The 23044-nt window shown below is 47.5% G+C and overlaps 1 long non-coding RNA gene across 1 annotated transcript; it reads right to left on the bottom strand.

The window, feature by feature from the left end:
* Window positions 1–15578: 15578 nt before the first annotated feature.
* LOC119620572 (uncharacterized) lies at window positions 15579–22691 on the bottom strand. Its single transcript, XR_012094610.1, has 5 exons — window positions 22596–22691; window positions 21205–21326; window positions 20587–20789; window positions 19376–19629; window positions 15579–16028 (listed from the first exon to the last, which is right to left on the bottom strand). It is a non-coding gene; the product is annotated as an uncharacterized lncRNA (long non-coding RNA).
* Window positions 22692–23044: the final 353 nt, after the last annotated feature.

The following is a 23044-nucleotide window of genomic DNA, read 5'->3' as shown; positions in this document are numbered from 1 at the left end:
GTGGTGCAAGCCTATATTCCCTGCTGCTTGGGAGGCTGAGATGGGAGGATCACTTGAGCTGCAGAGGTCGAGGCTGTAATGTGTTGGGAGAAGCTGAGGCAGGGCTTGCATGTCTGATATAATGTAAAAGAGTCTTGGAACATGTCCAGGATCCAGGGTCTAATACCCCTTGTGGCCTTTGGAACACCAAGTTCTGTGCAAAGGTGGAAGGCTACCCTGATGCACCATAGTCTAAGCCCAGGGCATAAAATCCCCCGTGACTTGGATAGAATCCAGGGCTCTTGGCTGTGGAATGTGTCTAGACTTGCTGGCTCCTTGCTCCTTGCTCATCCAGGATCAATTGTTATCTTGAGTGAAAAGAACTTGCTCTCCATTATCGCAAGTAGCAGAGCAAATGCTAAACCATCACAGTTGTAAATCATGTGCTTAATGCAACGTGCCCTTGTGCCCTTTTGACCTCCACATTCTCACCACCTGTTTCTCTGTTGGATTACCAATAAATAGTATGGGCTCCCAGAGCTCGGGGCCTTCGCCGCCTCCAGTAGTGAGCTGTCATCACACCACTGCACACCAGCCTGGGTGACAGGGCAAGAGCCTCTGTCAAAAAAATAAATAAAAGTAACAAAAAAAAACACACTTTCCTAGTATGACCGCATCTCAACTACATCTGGAAAGACCCTATTTCCAAATAGGGTCACATTAAGTGTTAGAAAGTGATACTAAGTGTTAAGTGATACTAAGTTGTTGTTGTTGTTGTTGTTGTTTTTTGAGAAGGAGTCTCGCTCTGTCGCCCAGGCTGGAGAGCAGTGGCATGATCTCAGCTCATTGCAACCTCCACCTCCCAGGTTCACGCCATTCTCCTGCCTCAGCCTCCCAGGTAGCTGGGACTACAGGCACCCACCACCACACCCAGCTAATTTTTAATATTTTTAGTAGAGACAGGGTTTCACCATGTTAGCCAGGATGGTCTTGATCTCCTGACCTCATGATCCGCCCACCTCAGCCTCCCAAAGTGCTGGGATTATAGGTGTGAGCCACCGCACCCAGCCAATCTTCTCTACTACAATGTCTAATCTGCTATTACTCCCATCCAGGGTATTTTTTATCTCACATATTGTAGTTTTCATCACTATAAGTTCTATTTGTCTTTGTATCTTCTATGTCTCTACTTAATTTTTTTTTTTTTTTTTTTTTTAGACAGAGTCTCATTCTGTCTCCCAGGCTGGAGTGCAGTGGCGTGATCTCAGCTCGCTGCAGCCTTGGCCTCTCAGGTTCAAGTGATTCTCTTGCCTCAACTCAAGTAGCTGGGATTACAGGCGCCTGCCACCACGCCCAGCTAATTTTTGTATTTTTAGTAGAGACGGTGTTTCACCATGTTGGCCAGGCTGGTCTTGAACTCCTGACCTAGTGATCCGGCTGTCTTGGCCTCCCAAAGTGTTGGGATTACAGGCATGAGCCACAGCACCTGGCCTTCTACTTAACCTTATAAACATATGAAATACAGTTCCAGTAACTATCTTAATATCCTTATCTACTAATTCTCATATCTGTGTCAGTTTTGGATTGGTTTCAATTGATGTATTTTTGTCCTCTTTAGTAGTGATATTTTCTTGCATGTTTGCCTGGTTATTGTTGATTGGATGTTAGACACTGTGGGTTTTACCTTGTTCTCTTTCTCTCTCTTTTTCTTCATCTTTTTTCTTCCTCTTTCCTCCTCTTCTTTCTACTTCTTCTGTATTTTGGTATCCCTAAAAATGTTCTTTCCTTTTTCCCCTGGACCACCCTCCCCTTCCCCTGTCCTGCTTGCTCTGTGCCTTGGCCCCACCTCTTCCTAAAAAAAACAAGGCCGAGCAAGGTGGCTCACGCCTGTAATCCTGGCACACTGGGAGGCCAAGGCGGGTGGATCACCTGAGGTCAGGAGTTCGAGACCAGCCTGGCCAACATGGTGAAACCCCGTCTCTACTAAAAATACAAAAATTAGCCAAGCATGGTGGCATGCACCTGTAACCCCAGCTACTCCAGAGGCTGAGGCATGAGAATTGCTTGAACCCAGGAGGTAGAGTCTGCAGTGAGCCAAGATCACACCACTGCACTCCAGCCTGGGCAACAGAGTGAGACTCTGTCTCAAAAATAAAATAAAATTAAGTTAAATTTTTTTTTTTTTTTTTTTTTTTTTTTTTTTTTTGAGACGGAGTCTTGCTCTGTCGCCCGGGCTGGAGTACAGTGGCCGGATCTCAGCTCACTGCAAGCTCCGCCTCCCGGGTTTACGCCATTCTCCTGCCTCAGCCTCCCGAGTAGCGGGGACCACAGGCGCCCGCCACCTCGCCCAGCTAGTTTTTTGTGTTTTTAGTAGAGACGGGGTTTCACCGTGTTAGCCAGGATGGTCTCGATCTCTTGACCTCGTGATCCGCCCGTCTCGGCCTCCCAAAGTGCTGGGATTACAGGCTTGAGCCACCGCGCCCGGCTAAATTAAGTTAAATTTTAAAAGGCTGGGCAAGATGGCTGACCCCCATAATCCCAGCACTTTGGGAGGCCAAGACAGATGGATCACTTTAGGTCAGAAAGACCACCCTGGTCAATATAGTGAAACTCCATCTGTACTAAAAATACAAAAATTAGCTGGGTATGGTGGCAAACACCTGTAATTCCAGCTACTTGGGAGCCTGACTCAGGAAAATCATTTAAACTCGGGAGGCAGAGGTTGCAGTGAGCCGAGATTGTGTCACTGCACTCCAGCCTGGGTGACAGACTCCGTCTCAAAAAAAAAAAGACAGACACATGATAGATAGATAGATAGATAGATAGATAGATAGATAGATAGATAGATAGACAGACACACAGACACATATCACATATGTATACACACATATATTAATATATACACATATATATTTATATATATATTCTTGAACTTTTTATACTGGATACAGTCAAGGTATTTGGAAACGGTTTAATTCTTTTGGAATCGAAAGTGCAACTCAGAGCTGGGCGTGGTGGCTCAGACCTGTAATCCCCACCTTGGGAGGTCAAGGCTGATGGATCACCTGAGGTCTTGAGTTTGAGACCAGCCTGGCCAACATAATGAAACCCCGTCTCGGTGGATCACGAGGTCAGGAGATTGAGACCATCCTGGCTAACACGGTGAAACCCTGTCTCTACTAAAAAAAATTCCAAAAACCAGCCGGGCGTGGTGGTGTGCGCCTGTAGTCCCAGCTACTCGGGAGGCTGAGGCAGGAGAATGGCGTAAACCCGGGAGGTAGAGCTTGCAGTGAGCTGAGATCCGGCCACTGCACTCCAGCCTGGGCGACAGAGCAAGACCCCCATCTCAAAAAATAAAAATAAAAAATAAAAAAAGAAGCCCCGTCTCTACTAAAAATACAAAAATTAGTCCAGTGTGGTGGCGTGCGCCTGTAATCCCAGCTACTCAGGAGGCTGAGGCAGGAGAACTGCGTGAACCCAGGAGACAGAGGTTGCAGTGAGCGGAGACCACGCCACTGCACTCCAGCCTGGGTGACAGAGCAAGCCTCTGTCTCAAAAACAACAACAACAACAACAACATAAAAAGGTGCAACTTACTCTAGAACTAACTTTTCCCCACTACTGAGGCAAGAACAATGCCCCAAGAACCCTGAGGTTTTCGAGGCTGGTTGGTGGCATAAGCATTATTCCTGGGTTTGTGTGAGTGGAATGCTCTTGTACCTCTAATCATTTCAGGTGGTTCTTTCTCTGGCCTCGGGTTAGCGCTTTCATGTCATGCGTGGGCTGAGCATCACTCAGAGGAGGGCTGGAGAAGTGCTTGCTGCAGACCACTGGGATTCTCTGTGCACAGCTGTATCCTCTCCAGAACTTGAACCTCCTTGGTCCCCCTGGACTCTTAGCTGTATTTGCTCAACTCAGGGGGTCTGCCAGACTCCACCTGGGTTCCCCTCTCTGCATCATGGTCTGGAAATTCCCAAGACAGTAACATTGCGGGAGCAATCACTGGGCTCACCCTGTTTGTTCCTTGTCCCTCAGGGATCACTGTCCTCTGTTGACTGATGTCCGAAGTCTTGAAAAACATTGTTTCATACACATTTTATCCATTTTGTTTTGTTCTTTCAGGTGAGAAAGTAAATCTACACTGTTACTGCATCTCGGTCAGCCAAATGCATTTGAGACTCACTCATGTTGAGGCCAGGTGCAGTGGCTCACGCCTGTAATCCCAGCACTTTGGGAGGCCAAGGCGGGCAGATCACCTGAGGTCAGGAATTTGAGACCAGCCTGGTCAACATGGTGAAACCTCGTACCTACTAAAAATACAATAATTAGCCGAGTGTGGTGATGAGCGCCTGTAATCCCAGCTACTCGGGAGGCTGAGGCAGGAGAATTGCTTGAATCTGGGAGGCGGAGGTTGCAGTGAGCCAAGATCACGTCACTGCACTCTGACATGGGCGACAGAGTGAGACTCCCTCTTAAAAAAAAAAAAAAAAAGGCCGGGCGCAGTGGCTCAAGCCTGTAATCCCAGCACTTTGGGAGGCTGAGACGGGCAGATCACGAGGTCAGGAGATCGAGACCATCCTGGCTAACACGGTGAAACCCCGTCTCTACTAAAAATACAAAAAACTAGCCGGGCGAGGTGGCGGGCGCCTGTAGTCCCAGCTACTCCGGAGGCTGAGGCAGGAGAATGGCGTAAACCCGGGAGATGAAGCTTGCAGTGAGCTGAGATCCGGCCACTGCACTCCAGCCCGGGATACAGAGCAAGACTCCGTCTCAAAAAAAAAAAAAAAAAAAAAAAAGTCTGGATGTGGTGGTTCACGCCTGTAATCCCAGCACTTTGGGAGGGCCAGGCAGGAGAATCACTTGAGTACAGGAATTTGAGACTAGCCTAGGAAACATAGCAAGACCTCATTCAGAAAAAGAAGAAGAAAAGAAGGAAGGAGGGAGGGAGGGAAGGAAGGAAGGAAGGATGAAAGGAAGGAAGAAAGGAAGGAGGGAAAGAAAGAGGGAGAGAAGAATGAGGAGGAAGATTTCACATAAAAATCAAGACTGGTACCTTCTTTTGAAAAATGGGGCTGGGTGCGGTGGCTCATGCCTGTAATCCCAGAGCTTTGGGAGGCCAAGGTGGTGGATCACGAGGTCAGGAGATCGAGACCATCCTGGCTAACACGGTGAAACCCTGTCTCTACTAAAAATACAAAAAAATTAGCCAGGCATGATGGCGGACCCCTGTAGTCCCAGCTACTCAGGAGGCTGAGGCAGGAGAATGGTGTGAATCTGGGAGGCAGAGCTTGCAGTGAGCTGAGATCACGCCACTGCATTCCAGCCTGGATGACAGAGCGAGACTGCATCTCAGGAAAAAAAAAAAAAAAAAGATCAAAATGGGAAGATCTGGGTTCACATTCCTGCATGGCGATTGGCTGGTACAGAGGAACAGCTAGCAGCATTACATGGGCCCTGCCTGTTGCACAGTCCCCACCATTCCCAGTTGCCTTGCCCAGGCCTCCATAACATAAACTCCATCATGGGTTTATGTTACCTGCTGGTCTCTGGAGACATTTAAGACTCCCAATACAATGTGTCATGAAGAGAATGAACCAATGTTGTTGCGAAGATTCTAAAAGCAGCTAAATTACTTGAATGGTGAAAAAACAGAAAACAGTTCATTTCACTGGGGCTACGAAAGCACAGGGCCTTGAAGGAAGAATATAGTGTTACCAAGCAGAGGATTTGGCAAGCAGATACCTCTTCACCTCTGCTTGCAGCTTGCAATCCAAACAGGTCCTTCAGCCCCAAGCTGCCTCTGGACAGGGGAGGCTGGCCGTGCCTCCCAGCGAGATCCAGGCAGGTGCCATGGGCAGGTCAGCCAGGCAGTCAGCTTGCGAATCGGAGGGACTCTTCTGTCTGTGGGGTCAGGACTCCATGTGCATTATTTACGAGCCCTTCTGTAGATGGCACCTGCCAGCCACCCGGATCTGAGCAGCCACTCAGGTGCCAAGTATCAGGTTTGACTTGGCTGCTGCCCTGTCCCAGTTCTTGCCCAAAGCACTTCCTTTATTTTTTTATTTTTTAAAGACACAGTCTCGCTCTGTCGCCCAGGCTGGAGTGCAGTGGCATGATCTCAGCTCACTGCAACCTCCACCTCCTGGGTTCAAGCAATTCTCCTGCCTCAACCTCCCAAGTAGCTGGAATTACAGGCGTGCACCACCTCGCCTGGCTAATTTTTGTATTTTTAGTAGAGATGGGGTTTCACCACGTTGGCCAGGCTGGTCTCGAACTACTGACCTCAGGTGATCCACCTGCCTTGGCTTGCCAAAGTGCTGGGATTATAGGCGTGAACCACCGCACCTGGCCCCCAAAGTGCTTTCAGATGCACTCATCAGCAACCTGAGGCTGGACCTGGCTCTCTGGGGACTGTGATTATGATAGGTGAAAAAGTGTGGTGGGACACTATCCTCCCTCACCCTCACCCTCACCCCCACCCCCATGGGGAACCTCACCTTTTGTTGTCTTTGAGACATTCTACTTACGGACCACCGGCCTGTGAATTTGGTCAACCAGCTGGGGAGAGTCACAAAAGTAGCAAACACACACTCACTATGTGCCTGCCTGGCACTCTTCTCTACAGTGTGTGTGTGTGTGTGTGTGTGTGTGTGTGTACATTATTTTCATAACAGTCTTATGACGTAAGACCTTTATTATACCTGTTTTACAGGTAAGTACTCTAAGGCATGATTTCTCCAACTGTTTTTTGGGTTTTTTTTTCTTTTTTCTTTTGAGACAAGGTCTCTCTCTGTCATCCAAGCTGCAGTGCAGTGGTGCAATCACGGCTCAATGCAGCCTCCACCTCCCAGGCTTGAGCAATTATTTCCCCTCAGCTTCCTGAGTAACTGGGACTACAGGTGTGCCACCATGCCCAGCTGATTCTTTTATTTTTCATAGAGATGGGGTCTTGCTATGTTGCCCAGGCTAATCTCAAACTTCTGGGCTCAAGTGATCCTCCTGCCTCAGCCTCTCAAAGTTCTGGGACTGGCTGGGTGCGGTGGCTCATGCCTGTAATCCCAGCATGTTGGGAGGCTGAGGCAGGCGGATCACAAGGTCAGGAGATGGAGACCACCCTGGCTAACACAGTGAAACCCCGTCTCTACTAAAAATATTAAAAATTAGCTGGGTGTGGTGGTGGGCACCTGTAGTCCCAGCTACTTGGTAGGCAGAAGCAGGAGAATGGCGTGAACCTGGGAGGTGGCGCTTGCAGTGAGCCAAGATTGCACCACTGCACACTCCAGCCTGGGCGACAGAGCGAGACTCTGTCTCAAAAAAAAAAAAAAAAAAAAACCAAAAACCAATTAGCCAGGCATGGTGGCACATGCCTGTAATCCCAGCTACTTGGGAGCCTGAGGCAGGAGAATCGCTTGAACCCAGGAGGTGGAGGTTGCAGTGAGCCAAGATCTTGCCACTACACACCAGCCTGGGCAATACAGCGAGATTCTGTCTGCTAAAAAAAAAAAAAAAAAAAAAAAAAAGGAAGCAATAAAAATAACACCTGTACTAAGATATCATTTACATACCATAAAATTTACGCCTTTAAGTTGGTTTTAAAAGCAATAATTCAGTTTCAGTGGTTTTTCATTAATTCATAGGTTACACAACCACTGCCACTACCTAACTCCAGGACATTTTCATCATGCTCCCCCAAAAAACCTCATACCCATTAACGGTCACTCCTTTACCATCAGCTCCTAGAAGCCACTAATCTACTTTCTCTCTATAGATTTGCCTATTCTGGACCTTTCATATAAATGCAGTCTTACTATATATGGTCTTTGGTGACTTTTGTAGAGACGAATCTCACCATGTTGCCTAGCCTGGTCTCAAACTACTGGGCTCAAACAATCCTCCAGCCTCAGCTTCCCAAAGTGCTGGGATTACAGGCATGAACCACCATGCCCACCCTCCAATGGCACCCTTTATATTTTTATGTTTTATTTATCTATTTTTGAGACAGAGTTTCACTCTTTTTTTTTTTTTTTTTTGAGACGGAGTCTCACTCTGTTGCCCAGGCTGGAGTGCAGTGGCCAGATCTCAGCTCACTGCAAGCTCCGCCTCCCGGGTTTACGCCATTCTCCTGCCTCAGCCTTCCGAGTAGCTGGGACTACAGGCGCCTGCCACCACGCCCAGCTAATTTTGTATTTTTTAGTAGAGACGAGGTTTCACCGTGTTAGCCAGGATGGTCTCGATCTCCCGACCTCAGGTGATCTGCCCGTCTTGGCCTCCCAAAGTGCTGGGATTACAGGTGTGAGCCACCGTGCCCGGCTGGCATCCTTTATAGCAAAAGGATCCCATCCACGATTTTCCATCACATTCAGGTGTCATGTCTCTTTGACTGCCTGTAATATGAAACAGTTCTTTGATCTCTCCTTTTTTTTTTTTTTTCTTTTTCATATGGAGTCTCACTCTGTTGCCCAGGATGGACAGGATGGAATGCAATGGCATTCCATGATCTTGGCTCACTGCAACCTCCGCCTCCCGGGTTCAAGAGATTCTCATGCCTCAGACTCCTGAATAGCTGGGATTACAGGTGCCCACCACTTCACCCGGCTAATTTTTTCCTTTTCTGATAGAGACAGGGTTTCACTATGTTGGCCAGGCTGGTCTCCAACTCCTGACCTCAGGTGATCCACCTGGCTCAGCCTCTCAAATTGCTGGGATTACAGGTATGAGCCACCACACTCAGCCCGTAGTTACTCTTATTCCCTATGTACTTTTAAATTATTTTATGGGCCAGGCAGGGTGGCTCACATCTAATAACCCCAGCACTTTGGGAGGCTGAAATGGGCAGATCACCTAAGGTCAGGAGTTTGAGACAGCCTGGATAACATGGCAAAACCCTGTCTCTACTAAAAATGTAAAAAGCCGGGTGCAGTGGCTCATATCTGCAATTCCAGCACTTTGGGAGTTCCAGGCAGGCAGATCACCTGAGGTTAGGAGTTCGAGACCAGCCTGACCAACATGGAGAAACCCCATCTCTACTAAAAATACACAATTAGCCAGGCGTGGTGGCGCATGTCTGTAATCCCAGCTACTTGGGAGGCTGAGGCAGGAGAATCACTTAAACCCGGGAAGTGGAGGTTGCGGTGAGCCAAGATCGCACTGCTGGACTCCAGCCTGGGCAACAAGAACAAAACTCTATCTCAAAAAATAAAAAATTTTTAAAAATTGGCCGGGTACAGTGGCTCACGCCTGTAATCCCAGCACTTTGGGAGGCCGAGGTGGGCGGATCACGAGGACAGGAGATGGAGACCATCCTGGCTAACACGGTGAAACCCCGTCTCTACTGAAAATACAAAAAATTAGCTGGGCGTGGTAGCGGGCACCTGTAGTCCCAGCTACTCGGGAGGCTGAGGCAGGAAAATGGTGTGAACCCAGGAGACAGAGGTTGCAGTGAGCTGAGATTGTGCCACTGCACTCCAGCCTGGGCGACAGAGCGAGACTCCATCTCAAAAAAAAAAAATTAAATTAAATTTAAAAAAAATAAAAATTGGGCCAGGCACAGTGGTTCATGCCTGTAATCCCAGCACTTTGGGAGGCCGAGGTGGGCTAATCACCTGAGGTCAGGCATTCAAGACCAGCACTCCAGCCTGGGCATTGCACTCCAGCCTGGGCAAAAGGAGCGAAACTCCATCTCAAAAAATAATAATAATAAATAAAAATAAAATAAAATAAAAATATAAAAAATTAGCTCGGTGTGGTGGCATGCACCTATAGTCCCAGCTACATGGGGGAGGCAGGAGAATTGCTCGAACCCAGGAGGTGGAGGTTGCAGTGAGCTGAAATTGCTCCACTGCACTCCTGCCTGGGCGACAGGGTGAGACTCTGTCTCAAAAAAAATAAATAAAATAAAAATAAAAATAAAGTATTTTATGGGGAGGCACTTCAACTATGTAAATATTCATTTGCCATCTATTTATATCAGCATGACTTGTCCTACTTTAGTTGATGAGTTATAATTTATTACTATTACTATATTATTTATTTAATTTTCTTTCTTTTTTTTTTTTTGAGACAGGGTCTCACTCTGTCACCCAGGGTAGAGTACAGTGGCTCAATCATGGCTCACTGCAGCCTTGACCCCCTGGGCTTCAACGATCCTCCTACCTCAGCCTCTTGAACCTGTAGCTGGGACCACAGGCACGGCCACCATGCCTGGCTAATTTTTGTATTTTCTGTGGAGACAGATGTCTCACTATGTTGCTCAGGCTGGTCTCAAACTCCTGAGCTCAAGTGATCCACCCACCTCATCCTCCCAAAGTGTTGGGATTACAGGCATGAACCATCATGCCTGGATTTTTTTTTTTTTTTTTAACTTTTTTAGAGACAAGGTCTTTCTCTGTCACTCAGGCTGGAGTGCAGTCCTGCAATCATAGCTCACTGCAGCCTTCAAGTCCTACGCTCAAGGGGTCCCCCCATCTCAGTCTCCCAAGTAGCTGGGACCACAGGCACGCACCACCACACCTGGCTCCTCTGTGTTTCCACGCTCAAGTTCTCTAAGACTTGGTCACAGGATTCACATGAAGCTGATTCCTGTGCCCCTCTGAGGTATCCCCTTCATCCTTTGAGCATTTCCTGTCTGGTACTCTTTGGCACAAAAAGATGATTATGCACATCTTGCACTTTGCCTGCTCTAACTCCGGAGTCACCCATTTCCCTAAGAATTGCTGTGAGCCACTCCTTTTTTTTTTTTTTTTGAGCCGGAGTTTCACTCTTGTTGCCCAGGCTGGAGTGCAATGGTACGATCTCAGCTCACTGCAACCTCCGCCTCCTGGGTTCAAACGATTCTGCTGCCTCAGCCTCCCAAGTAGTGGGGATTACAGGCATGTACCACCACGCCCGGCTATTTATTTATTTACTTATTATCATTTTTTTCAGACAGTCTCACTCTATTGCCCAGGCTGGAGTGCAGTGGTACGATCTTGGCTCACTGCAACCTCTGCCTCCTGGGTTCAAGTGATTCTCCTGCCTCAGCCTCCCAAGTAGCTGGGATTATAGGCATGCACCACCATGCCTGGCTAATTTTTGTATTTTTAATAGAGACGGGGTTTCATCACGCTGGCCGGGCTGGTCTTGAACTCCTGGCCTCGTGATCTGCCCGCCTCGGCCTCCCAAAGTTCTGGGATTACAGGCATGAGCCACTGTGCCTGGCCTAATTTCATATTTTTAGTAGAGACGGGATTTCTCCATATTGGTCAGGCTGGTCTCGAACTCCTGACCTCAGGTGATCTGCCCACCTCGGCCTCCTTAAGTGCTGGGATTATAGGTGTGAGCCACTGCACCCAGCCTGCCGGCTCTTTTTAGAGAAGAATGGTATTTAGAAACCAAGTTCCCGATATAAGATATGTACATTCATTACAAACCCAGCTACTGTGTCCTGTAACTACTCTCAGGGGACAGATCTTGAGACTCTACACATGTGTGTGTATATATATATATTTGTACACATTTACACCTTTATTTATATGTCTCTATAAATATTGAAAACCACACTACTATCCAATTTCAATTCTAATCTACAGGGTTCCTTCTAGTTTCTTCCCTTTTCCATATTTGCTACTTCCTCCCCAACAGTGAGCAGCCTGTTGTTTGCTCATGGTTTCACCATGTTCTTGAGGCTGGTCTCAAACTCCTGATCTCAGGTGATCCACCCCCTCGGCCTCCTGAAGTGCTGGGATTACAGACATGAGCCACCACACCCGGCCTCCTTAGTGTATTTATTTATCCAATCATCACATCTGATACATAACCCATCTCCTATCGCCACCACCACCCTCTTCCCAGTTTTTGCATCCTCCCTCCTGCCCGAAATAAATGTATCTTAATGAAAGGGATGATGAGAATGATTTTTTTGGCTTGGTGTCCAAATTTAAAGTTCTGGCCAACATGGTGAAACCCTATCTCTACCAAAAATACCAAAATTAGCCGGGTGTGGTGGCGGGTGCCTGTAATCCCAGCTACTCACGAGGCTGAGGCAGGAGAATCGCTTGACCCTAGGAGGCAGAGGTTGCGGTGAGCCAAGATCACACCACTGCACTCCAGCCTGGGCAACAGAGCGAGAGCCATCTCAAAAAAAATAAATAAAATTAAAGTTTTCCAATGAGGTCCTATTTACCAGGTTATTTTCTATTATGGCAGATATGGTTGGGAAATTTACAAGAAGTGTTTTCCAATCACCAGGTTTTTGTTTTGATTTGCTTTTTGGGCTACAAGATTAAATCTTATTTTATTCCGCCCCCTGCTGGCAACATCTTGAAATTTATTTCATCCAACAAAAGGTGAAAGGCTTGTTTAACAAAGATTCATTAACACATATTATTTTTCCACTTTTCTCACAATCTGAAAACCTACCACTCAAAGAAAAACTCACTGATATGATTAGATGGTATAAACATTCATCCTTATTCATTTTTAATAAGGCAAAATATTTGCTTTCCAAATTTTCCACAGTAATACATATGAAACAGTAAAAATCTTTTGTGCATAAAATGTACAGATGTAATTTAAGTAATAATTACAAAGTCAATCTGTGTAACTGACCCACCCAGAGTTTCACTCTTGTTGTCCAGGCTGGAGTGCAATGGCATGATCTTGGCTCACTGCAACCTCTGCCTCCTGGGTCCCAGTTCAAGCAGTTCTCCTGCCTCAGCCTCCTGAGTAGCTGGGATTACAGGCACGCACCACTACACCCAGTCAATTTTTGTATTTTTAGTAGAGACGGGGTTTCACCATGTTGGCCAGGCTGGTCTCGAACTCCTGACCTCAAAATCCGCCCGCCTCGGCCTCCCAAAGTGCTGGGATTACAGGCATGAGCCACCGCGCCCAGCTTTTTTTTTTTTTTTAAGATGGAGTTTTGCCCTTGTTGTTCCCCAGTCTGGAGTGCAGTGGCATGATCTTGGTTCTCTGCAACCTCTGCCTCCAGGGTTCAAAGGATTCTCCTGCTCAGCCTCCCAAGTAGCCGAGATTACAGGCACCCACCACCATGCCCAGTTAATTTTTGTATTTTTGTAGAGACAGCGTTTCACCATATTGGCTAGGCTGGTCTCAAACTCCTGACCTCAAGTGATCCTCCCATCTTGGCCTCCCAAGGTGCTGGGATTAAAGGCGTGAGCCACTGGGCCTGGCCATGCCATCGCTCTAAATGACCAGTGTCCCTCTTCTCCGATCCTGGCTTTCTCTCTCTTCCCCTCAAAGGATTACCCTGATTTGGGAAATAATCATTTTAGTATATACTGCTTCTATAATCAGAAAATAACTAAAATATTAATTGTTCAAATTAATAATATAAAAATTTTGATGTGGTGATTTAATCTGGAAATTTACATGGTTATTTCTGCATTTAACAAAGACACTGAGTTCAACATCATTAATTATTACGGAAATGCAAATCAGATCAGAGTGAGATACCACTTCTTACTCACTAGAATAGCTAAAGTTAAAAAGACAATCATAAATGTTAAAGATGTGGAGAAATTAAGACCCTCACGTATTACTAATGGGAATGTGAAATGGTGCAGCCACTTTGGAAGACAGTTTGGCAGTTCCTCAAAATATGAAACACTAAGTTACCATATGACAGGACAGAGCAATACCACTCCTGGGTGTAGCACCAAAAGAAATGAAACATTATGTCCACACAAAACCTTGTACACAAATGTTTATACTAGCATTATTCCTAAAAGCCAAAAAATGGAAACAACGCAAGTGTCCATCCACTGATGAATGAACAAACAAAATATGATCTGCCATACAATGGAATGTGATTCAGCCATACAACAGAATGATGTATTGACACAGGTTATCACGTGGAAAAATCTTGAAGACATCGTGGGAAGTGAAGGTCATCCATCACAAAAGACTACATAATGTATGACTCCACTTATAGGAAATGTCCAGAACAGGCAAATTCAGAGAGAAGAAAGCAGAGAAGTGCTTGCCAGGGGCGGGGGGAGCGGGGAAAGGAAGAGTGGCAGCTAATGGGTATGAGGTTCCTTATGAAGTGATGAAAATATTCTGAAAGTAGATAGTGATGGTGGTCGCACAATCCTGTGAAAACCTTAAAAACCACTAGATTAGAATTACATATTATTATATATTATAATTAGATATACACATATATATATATACACACACACATTTTTTTTTTCTTTTTTTTTTTTTTTTTGAGACGGAGTCTGGCTCTGTTGCCCGGACTGGAGTGCAGTGGCTGGATCTCGGCTCACTGCAAGCTCCACCTCCCGGGTTTACGCCATTCTCCTGCCTCAGCCTCCCGAGTAGCTGGGACTACAGGCGCCCGCCACCTCGCCCGGCTAGTTTTTTGTATTTTTTAGTAGAGACGGGGTTTCACCGTGTTAGCCAGGATGGTCTCGATCTCCTGACCTCGTGATCCGCCCATCTCGGCCTCCCAAAGTGCTGGGATTACAGGCTTGAGCCACCGCGCCCGGCCGTTTTTTTTCTTTTTTTGAGACAGAGTCTCGCTCTGTCGCCCAGGCTGGAGTGCAGTGGCGGCTCACTGCAAGCTCCACCTCCCAGGTTCATGCCATTCTCCTGCCTCAGCTTCCTGAGTAGCTGGGACTACAGGCGCCTGTTACCAGGCTTGGTTAATTTTTTTTTTTTGTATTTTTAGTAGAGACGGGGTTTCACCGTGTTAGCCAGGATGGTCTCGATCTCCTGACCTCATGATCCGCCTGCCTTGGCCTCCCTAAGTGCTGGGATTACAGATGTGAGCCACCGCACTTGGCCATTTTTTTTTTTTTTTCTTTTTTTGAGACAGAGTCTCACTCTGTCACCCAGCCTGGAGTGCAGTGGCGTGATCTCGGCTCACTGCAACCTCTGCCTCCCGGGTTCAAGCGATTCCTGTGCCTCAGCCTCCTGAGTAAATGGGACTACAAGTGTGCACCACCATGCCCAGCCAATTTTTATATTTTTAGTAGAGACAAGGTTTCACCATGTTGGCCAGGATGGTCTCAATCTCTTGACCTTGTGATCCATCTACCTCGGTCTCCCAAAGTGCTGGGCGTGAGCCACCAGGCCTGGCCTTTTTTAAAAATATATTTTATTTATTTATTTATTTATTTGAGACAAGGTCTGTCTCTGTTGCCCAGGCTGGAGCACAGTGACGTGATCTCTGCTCACTATAACCTTGATGACCCAGGCTCAAGTGATCCTTTTACCTCAACATCCTGAGTAGCTGGGACTACAACTGTATGCCACCACACCCGGCTAATTTTTTACATTTTCTGTAGAGACAGGGGTCTCACTATGTTGGCCAGGCTGGTCTCAAACTCCTGAGCTCAAAGCGATCCTCCTGTCTTGGCCTCTCAAAGTGCTGTGATTACGGGCGTGAGCTACTGCACCTGGCATAGAATTATACATTAATCCCCACTTTCTCACTCTCCAGAAGCAACCACTATTGTGAAGTTGGGGTATATCATTCTAGTTCAATTTATGTTCCTTTATATCTTATTATGTTGTGTACTTTTCATCTTGTAAATAAATTGTATACTAATCTATTACATTTAAAACAACAACATACTGAGACTTGCTTTTGTCAGCTTTTCTTTACGTTTACATTTTCTCATGAAATAAGCATAGAGGAAAGCACAAAAACCGTGTGTACAGTTTGTCAAGTAATAGTAAGCTGAACACCTAGGTACCTACCACCCAGGTCATGAAATTAGTCACTGCCAGCGCCCAGAAGCCTGGAACATGCAGACTCTCAGCCTTGGCCTCCTTCTCCCCCAGACATAACCACAGCCTTGCTTTTCTGGTAATTTAGTTGCTTTTCCTTGTAGTTTTACCACTTACGTTTGTTTTTCCTGGTTTGGATCTTTTATTTTTTAAATTATGTATGAACATAATTATTTATTTATTTATTGAGACAGTCTTGTTCTGTCGCCTAGGCTGGAGTGCGATGGTGCGATCTCGGTTCACTGCAACCTCTGCCTCCTGGGTTCAAGTGATTCTCCTGCCTCAGCCTCCTGAGTAGCTGGGATTTCAGGCACCTGCCACCACACCAATTTTTGTATTTTTAGTAGAGACAGGGTTTCACCATGTTGGCCAGGCTGGTCTCGAACTCCTGACCTCTGGTGATCTGTCTGCCTCAGCCTTCCAAAGTGCTGAGATTACAAGTGTGAGCCATAGCGCCTGGCCGAACATAATTATTAATATAAATTATACACACACACACACACACACATATATACATCTGTCCGTCTTCCTGTACTCAGTATTATGGCTCCATATTAGACCCAGCCATTGTTACATGTGACTATAACTCATTCATTTCGCTGCTATGATATTCTTTTTTTTTTTTTTTTTTTTTCTGTCGCCCTGTCTAGAGTGCAGTGGCACAATCACGGCTCAGTGCAGTCTTGATCTCCCAAGCTCAAGCGATCCTTTCAATGCAGCCTCCTGAGGAGCTAAACTACAAGTGTGTGCCATCCTGCCTGGTTTATTTTATTTTTATTTTATTTTAAGAGATGAGATATGGCTGGGCGTCCTGGCTCACGCCTGTACTCCCAGCACTTTGGGAGGCCGAGGCAGGCAAATCACTTGAAGTCATTTGAGTTTGACATCCGCCCAGCCAACATGGTGTAACTCCATCTCTACAAAAAATACAACAAAAGGCCGGGCGCGGTGGCTCAAGCCTGTAATCCCAGCACTTTGGGAGGCCGAGATGGGCGGATCACGAGGTCAGGAGATCGAGACCATCCTGGCTAACACAGTGAAACCCCGTCTCTACTAAAAAATACAAAAAAAACTAGCCGGGCGAGGTGGTGGGCGCCTGTAGTCCCAGCTACTCAGGAGGCTGAGGCAGGAGAATGGCCTAAATCCGGGAGGCAGAGCTTGCAGTGAGCTGAGATCTGGCCACTGCACTCCAGCCTGGGCGACAGAGTGAGACTCTGCCTCAAAAAAAAAAAAAAAAAAAAAGAAAAAAAAAATACAACAAAAAATGTAACCAGGCGTGCTGGCACACGCCTGTGGTCCCAGCTACGTGGGAGGCTGAGGCAGGAGAATCACTTGAACCCACAAGGTGGAGGCTGCACTGAGCCGAGATCACACCACTGTACTCCAGCCTGTGCGACAGATCAAAACTCTGTCTCAAAAAAAATAAAGAAAGAAAGACAGGGTCTTGCTCTATCGCCCAGGCTGTAGTGCAGTGGCACCATCGCGGCTCACTGCAGCCTCAGCCTCCTGGGCTTAAGCCATCCTCCCACCTCAGCCTCCCAAAGCGCTGGGATGACACGCGTGAGCCACAGAACCCAGCCATAGGGCCTAACATCTCGAGTGATGAGTGAGATCCACATTATTTGTCACTGTCTCTAGATTACAGAAAACAAGTTAGTTTTCTGATTTAGGAACTGGCATGATCCACCCCAAATAATATACAAGATGACTGTGTCCGTGCCTGTATCTTTGTCATCTCAGCTACTCTGGAGGCTGAGGCAGGAGGACAGCTTCAGCCCAGGAGTTTGAGGCCAGCCTGGACAACATAGCAAGAGCCCGTCTCCTAAAACAAAACAAAACAAAACAACAAATAAACAAAAAAAGAATATGGTTGGGCACAGTGGCTCGTGCCTGTAATCCCAGCACTCTGGGAGGCTGAGGCGGGCGGATCACCTGAGGTCAGGAGTTTGAGACCAGCCTGGCCAACATGATGAAACCCCATCTTTACTAAAAATACAAAAAACTTAGCCAGGCATGGTGGCGGGCTCCTGTAATCCCAGCTACTTGGGAGGCTGAGGCAGGAGAATCACTTGAACCCGGGAGGTGGAGGTTGCAGTGAGCCGAGATTGCGCCACTGTACTCCAGCCTGGGCAACAAGAGTGAAACTCCGTTTCAAACAAAACAAAACAAAACAAAACACGAATATATCATGGCCGGGCAGGGCAGCTCATGCCTTTGGGAGGCTGAAGCAGATGAACCACTTGAGGTCAGGAGTTCAAGACCAGCCTGGCCAACATGGTGAAACTCCATCTCTACTAAATATACAAAAATTAACCGGGCGTGGTGATGGCGCCTGTAGTCCCAGCTACTTGGGAGGCTGAGGCAGGAGAATCGCTTGAACTCAGGAGGCAGAGGTTGCAGTGAGCCGAGATCGCGCCACTGCACTCCAGCCTGGGCAACAGAGTGAGACTCTGTCTCAAAAGAAAAAAAACAAAGGTGTCCTAGCCATGTAATTATATCAAAGATGTCAGATGAACTGCAACTCCAGAACTGCAAGTATTTCCCTTGATAGAGCCATGAGGCAACAGAAAGGATGCTTCGAACTTGTTAGCATCTTTAAAGGAGCTGCCAAATTCATGTGCTTTCTGGAGAGCTGTTAAATTGAGAAGTGTATTGTATTTCAGTTAGATTCACTTAACATCTGCTGATGCCAGCATGTTGTCTGGTTAGGGAAATGTTAAATATAAGTAATTGCTATGGCATGTGGTTGAGACCTTGTGTCTTCCTGCGGTTCAGGTTTCTCACTGGCATCCTAAAACAATTCCAGTCTCCAACCACGGGACTTTGTTTTAAGCAAAGCTGTAGCCTCAGCACTTAGCGTGGTTCCCGGCACACAATAAATATGTATCGAGTGGATGAATATTTAGTGTACTTGTCATTTGTCTGAATGACATCTGATCCCCTCCTTACCCTTCCGCCTGCTCTGCTCTGTTTCCCAGGGTGATGAACACGCAGTCTGAGCTTTCCAGCCTTCCTGCTGGGCTCAGTCAATGGAAGGGACTGGTGAGAGGCTGGAAGGCAGGAGGGGAAGCTGGGGTATTTCTCCCCTCTCTTTGTCTTGGGCACCATCTCCAGTAGCATCTTTGGCTGAAATGGCTGCATAGGCTTACTCCAGATGAGGTATTTTTTTTTTCTCTTTTGTTTTGAGACGGAGTCTCGCTCTGTCGCCCAGGCTGGAGTGCAATAGTGCAATCTCAGCTCACTGCAAGCTCTGCCTCCCGGGTTCACGCCATTCTCCTGCCTCAGCCTCCTGAGTAGCTGGGACTACAGGTGCCCACCACCGCGCCCAGCTAATTTTTTGTATTTTTAGTAGAGATGGGGTTTCATCGTGTTAGCCAGGATGGTCTCGATCTCCTGACCTCATAATCCGCCCGCCTCAGCCTCCCAAAGTGCTGGGATTACAAGTGTGAGCCACTGCGCCCGGCCTCACCCAGGTGACTTTTTTGTGGGGAAGGGTTGTTTTTGAGACAGGGTCTCACTCTGTTGCCCAGGCTGGAGGGCAGTGGTGCCATCATAGCTCACTGCAGCCTCAGTCTCCTGGGCTCAAGCAATTCCCCCACCTCAGCCTCCTGAGTAGCTGGGACTACAGGCGTGTGCCACCATGCCCAGCTAATTTTTGTACCTTTTGTAGAGACGCAGTTTCACCATGTTGCTCCAGGCTGGTCTCAAACTCCTGGGCTCAAGAGATCTGCTCACCTCGGCCTCCCAAAGTGCTGGAATTACAGACATGAGCCACTGCGCCCAGCCACACATGGTTTTTAAGAGATTTGTTGTAGGAGTTGGGATCTTCCACAATTGTGAGATCTGGTTAGACAGTCTCCATAATGCTGGGTCTCTGTGTCTGATGCTGGAGACTGAAGTCTGCAGGGCAGGCAGCTGAGAACAGAAGATGGATGTAAAGTAGGGAAGAGCAAGAACAATCTGGAACCCATGAGCAAGAGCTGAAATCTATAAACACAGACTGAAACCTAGGTCAGTCCTCATTGTCCCCAACTTTGATGGCAGGAAACACTGGTGCCCTTAGGCAGGGAGCTGGTTCAGGGGTCACAGCAGTCAAAGGAGGATCCAGGGGCAGGTGGACCCACCGCAGGCTGGTAAAGGAAAATGTTCAGGAGACACAAAAGTGCCTGGTGACTCTGCCCCAGCCTTCGAGGCATCAGTAAGAGTATGGCTGCTGCTCTACTTCCACACACCAAATCTCATTCCACAGAAAACTGCCCTTTATGGCCCACCCTACCAGAAACACATAGAAAAAGGAATTCTGGGAAATGCAATTCAACTAGCCAAGCTAACACATTACCAAGCCAGTGAGCATGTTTTCTTGGGATAGTTTGGGGGTGATGTATCAGTGTTCTACCATGAGCAAACCTACCCCCAATGGCTGAGAGAGCTGAAGGAAGCTGACAAATCTGGTTTCTCAGAAAGAAACTTTTTTGTTTTTTTAGAGACAGAGTCTTGCTCTGTTGTCCAGGCTGGAGTGCAGTGGCACAATCATAGCTCACTGCAGCCTCAGACTTCTGGGCTCAAGGAATCCTCCTGTCTCAGCCTCCTGAGTAGCTGGGACTGTAGGTACACCGCAACATACTCGTTTAAGGTTTTCCAGTTTTTGTAGCAATGAGGTCTCACCACTTTGTCCAGGTTGCTCTCAAACTCCTGGCCTCAAGCATTCCTCCTGTCTTGGCCTCCCAAAGCACTGGGATTACAGGTGTCAGCCACCCACCCAGCCTCAGAATGAAACATTTAATAGGGATTTATGAACAAAAGCCATGTCTTGGGTGGCTGTGAGATGATGGATCCCCACACTGTTAGCCCCCAGACCCAAGGCTTACATACCTAGGGAAAGAGTATATGTGCTTCAGAAGGAATATGCCATCAAGGTTGTTTTGACCCAAGGGCAGATTTGCAGTAATTACTTGCTCTTAACAGTAGATAATGTAGAAATCTTAGAGGCTTCCCGGGAACTGAGGTTAATTAGAAGTCCAAATGATGGATAAGCCTGGAAGGTAGAGTTGCTTTAGCCTCCACCATCAGCCCACCTACAAGTAAAAGGAAATGTAATTAAAAGTGCTTAACCAATAAGGAAAATGTATTTTGTCACAGAACAATGGGTCCAATGACTTTACAGTGTTGTGAATGGCTCAGGAATGTCATTAAGGACTCAAGTTCTTTTTCTCTGCCATCTGCAGCAGGTTGGCTTTATTTCTCAGCCTGTCACAGCCCCAATCACATCCTCACATAACTATGTCCACAGCTGGGAAGGGAAGTGTTTCTCTCATGAGGCTCTATTTAAGAGCAGAGGGCTGGATACAGTGGCTCATACCTGTAATCCCAGCACTTTGGGAGGCTGAGGCAGGAGGATCGCTTGAGCCCAGGAGTTCAAGGCCAGCCTTGGCAAGATAGTGAGACCCCATCTCTACAAAAATAAAAATTAACGGGCATGGTGGCACACACCTGTGGTCCCAGCTACTCAGGAGGCTGAGGCAAGAGGATCACTTGAGTCTAAAAAGTCGAGGCTACGGTGAGCTGTGATCGCACCACTGCACTCAAGCCTGGGCAACAGAGGGAGACCATATCTGAAAAAAAAAAAAATGAAGAATTTGAAAATAGGCCGGGCGCAAGGGCACACACCTGTAATCCTAGCACTTTGGGAGGCCGAGGCGGGTGGATCAGGTCAGGAGGCCTAAGGTCAGGGGTTTAAGACTAGCCTGGCCATGGTGAAACTCCATTTCTACTAAAAAATTAAAAATTAGCCAGGCATGGTGGCACATGCATGTAATCCCAGCTACTCAGGAGGCTTAGGTGGGAGAATCAGTTGAACCTGGAAGTGGAGGTTGCAGTGAGCCGTGATCACACCATTGTACTCCAGGCTGGGCAACAGAGGAGAATTTTAAAATAGTGACAGGAGGATATTAACCCAAGCACAAGCCCCTTCTGAATGCAGGGCCATGTGTGACCGCTCAGGTCACCTGCCCATGAAGGTGGCACCGTGGGGTACATCATATTAACTAGGTGTAGATTTTGAGTCCATTTAAGGGCTTCCATGATTGATTTTTCATTACTTTTCTATACTTTTTATGAGGGACATACGAAGCATTCTTTTCAAAGCAGGTCCATTCTTGGCTTAGGGCTCTTTTTTTAAATTTTATTATTACTATTATTTTTTTGAGACAGAGTTTTGCTCTCATTGCCCAGGCTGTAGTGCAGTGAGTGCAATGGCGCGATCTCGGTTCACCACAACCTCCGCCTCCTGGGTTCAAACGATTCTCCTGCCTCAGCCTCCTGAGTAGCTGGGATTATAGGCATGTGCCACCACGCCAGGCTAATTTTGTATTTTTAGTAGAGACAGGGTTTTTCCATGTTGATCAGGCTGGTCTCCAACTCCCGACCGCAGGTGATCTGCCCGCCTCAGTCTCCCAAAGTGCTGGGATTACAGGCGTGAGCTACTGCGCCCGGCCAAATTTTTTTTTTTTTTTTTTTTTTGAGACGGAGTTTCACTCTTGTCGCCCAGCCTGGAGTGCAATGGTGCAATCTCAGCTCACTGCAACCTCCACCTACTGGGTTCAAGAGATTCTCCTGCCTCACCCTCCCGAGTAGCGAGGATTACAGGCGCCCACCACCACGCCCAGCTAATTTTTGTATTTTGTTTAGTTAGAGACGGGGGTTTCACCATGTTGGCCAGGCTGGTCTCGAACCGCTGACCTCAGGTGATCCACCGGCCTCGGCCTCCCAAAGTGCTGGGATTACAGGTGTGAGCCACCGCGCCCGGCCCAAATCTTTTCTAAATTGAAGAGTAAGTTCTCTGTGATCATATTCCCAGTCGTGACATTTTTAGGTCTAGTAACCTTGCTGCGGCGCATTGGGGACAGTCCCCACCCCACACTCGGCCACCAGCGCCTCCGCCGCGCTCTCACTGCCCTTTCCGCATTGGAACGCTATCCCGCCCACTTCCGGCGGGAGCGTCCACAGCGCAGGCGCAACTCCAGGCGTCCTTCAGCAAGCTGTCAAGTGCTGACGTATGCGCATGTGTAAAGGGGCGGGTCTGGTTAATTGCGCGGGAGATTGTGGGTCCACTGAAGTCACGCGACTGTCTCCGCCCACCTAAATAGGCGGGCGGAGCCGAGGGCCCAGTCTGGCTTCAGGAAGCGCAGGCGCATTGGGTGCAGGAACGTGGCTCTGGCACCGGTGAGACCTTCACGCATGCTTATTTAAATAAGGCAAGAAGTTTATTATACGAGTTCCAGGACCCGCCTCTTTTCTCTCATAACCAGCCTCTGGCTTTTAAAGGGCCAGG

The sequence above is a fragment of the Chlorocebus sabaeus genome, chromosome 11 (assembly GCF_047675955.1).
Source record: "Chlorocebus sabaeus isolate Y175 chromosome 11, mChlSab1.0.hap1, whole genome shotgun sequence".
Classification (NCBI taxonomy): Eukaryota; Metazoa; Chordata; class Mammalia; order Primates; family Cercopithecidae; genus Chlorocebus; species Chlorocebus sabaeus.
The sequence above is the reverse complement of the archived record's forward strand: the minus strand, read 5'-3'. Positions and strand labels throughout refer to the sequence as shown.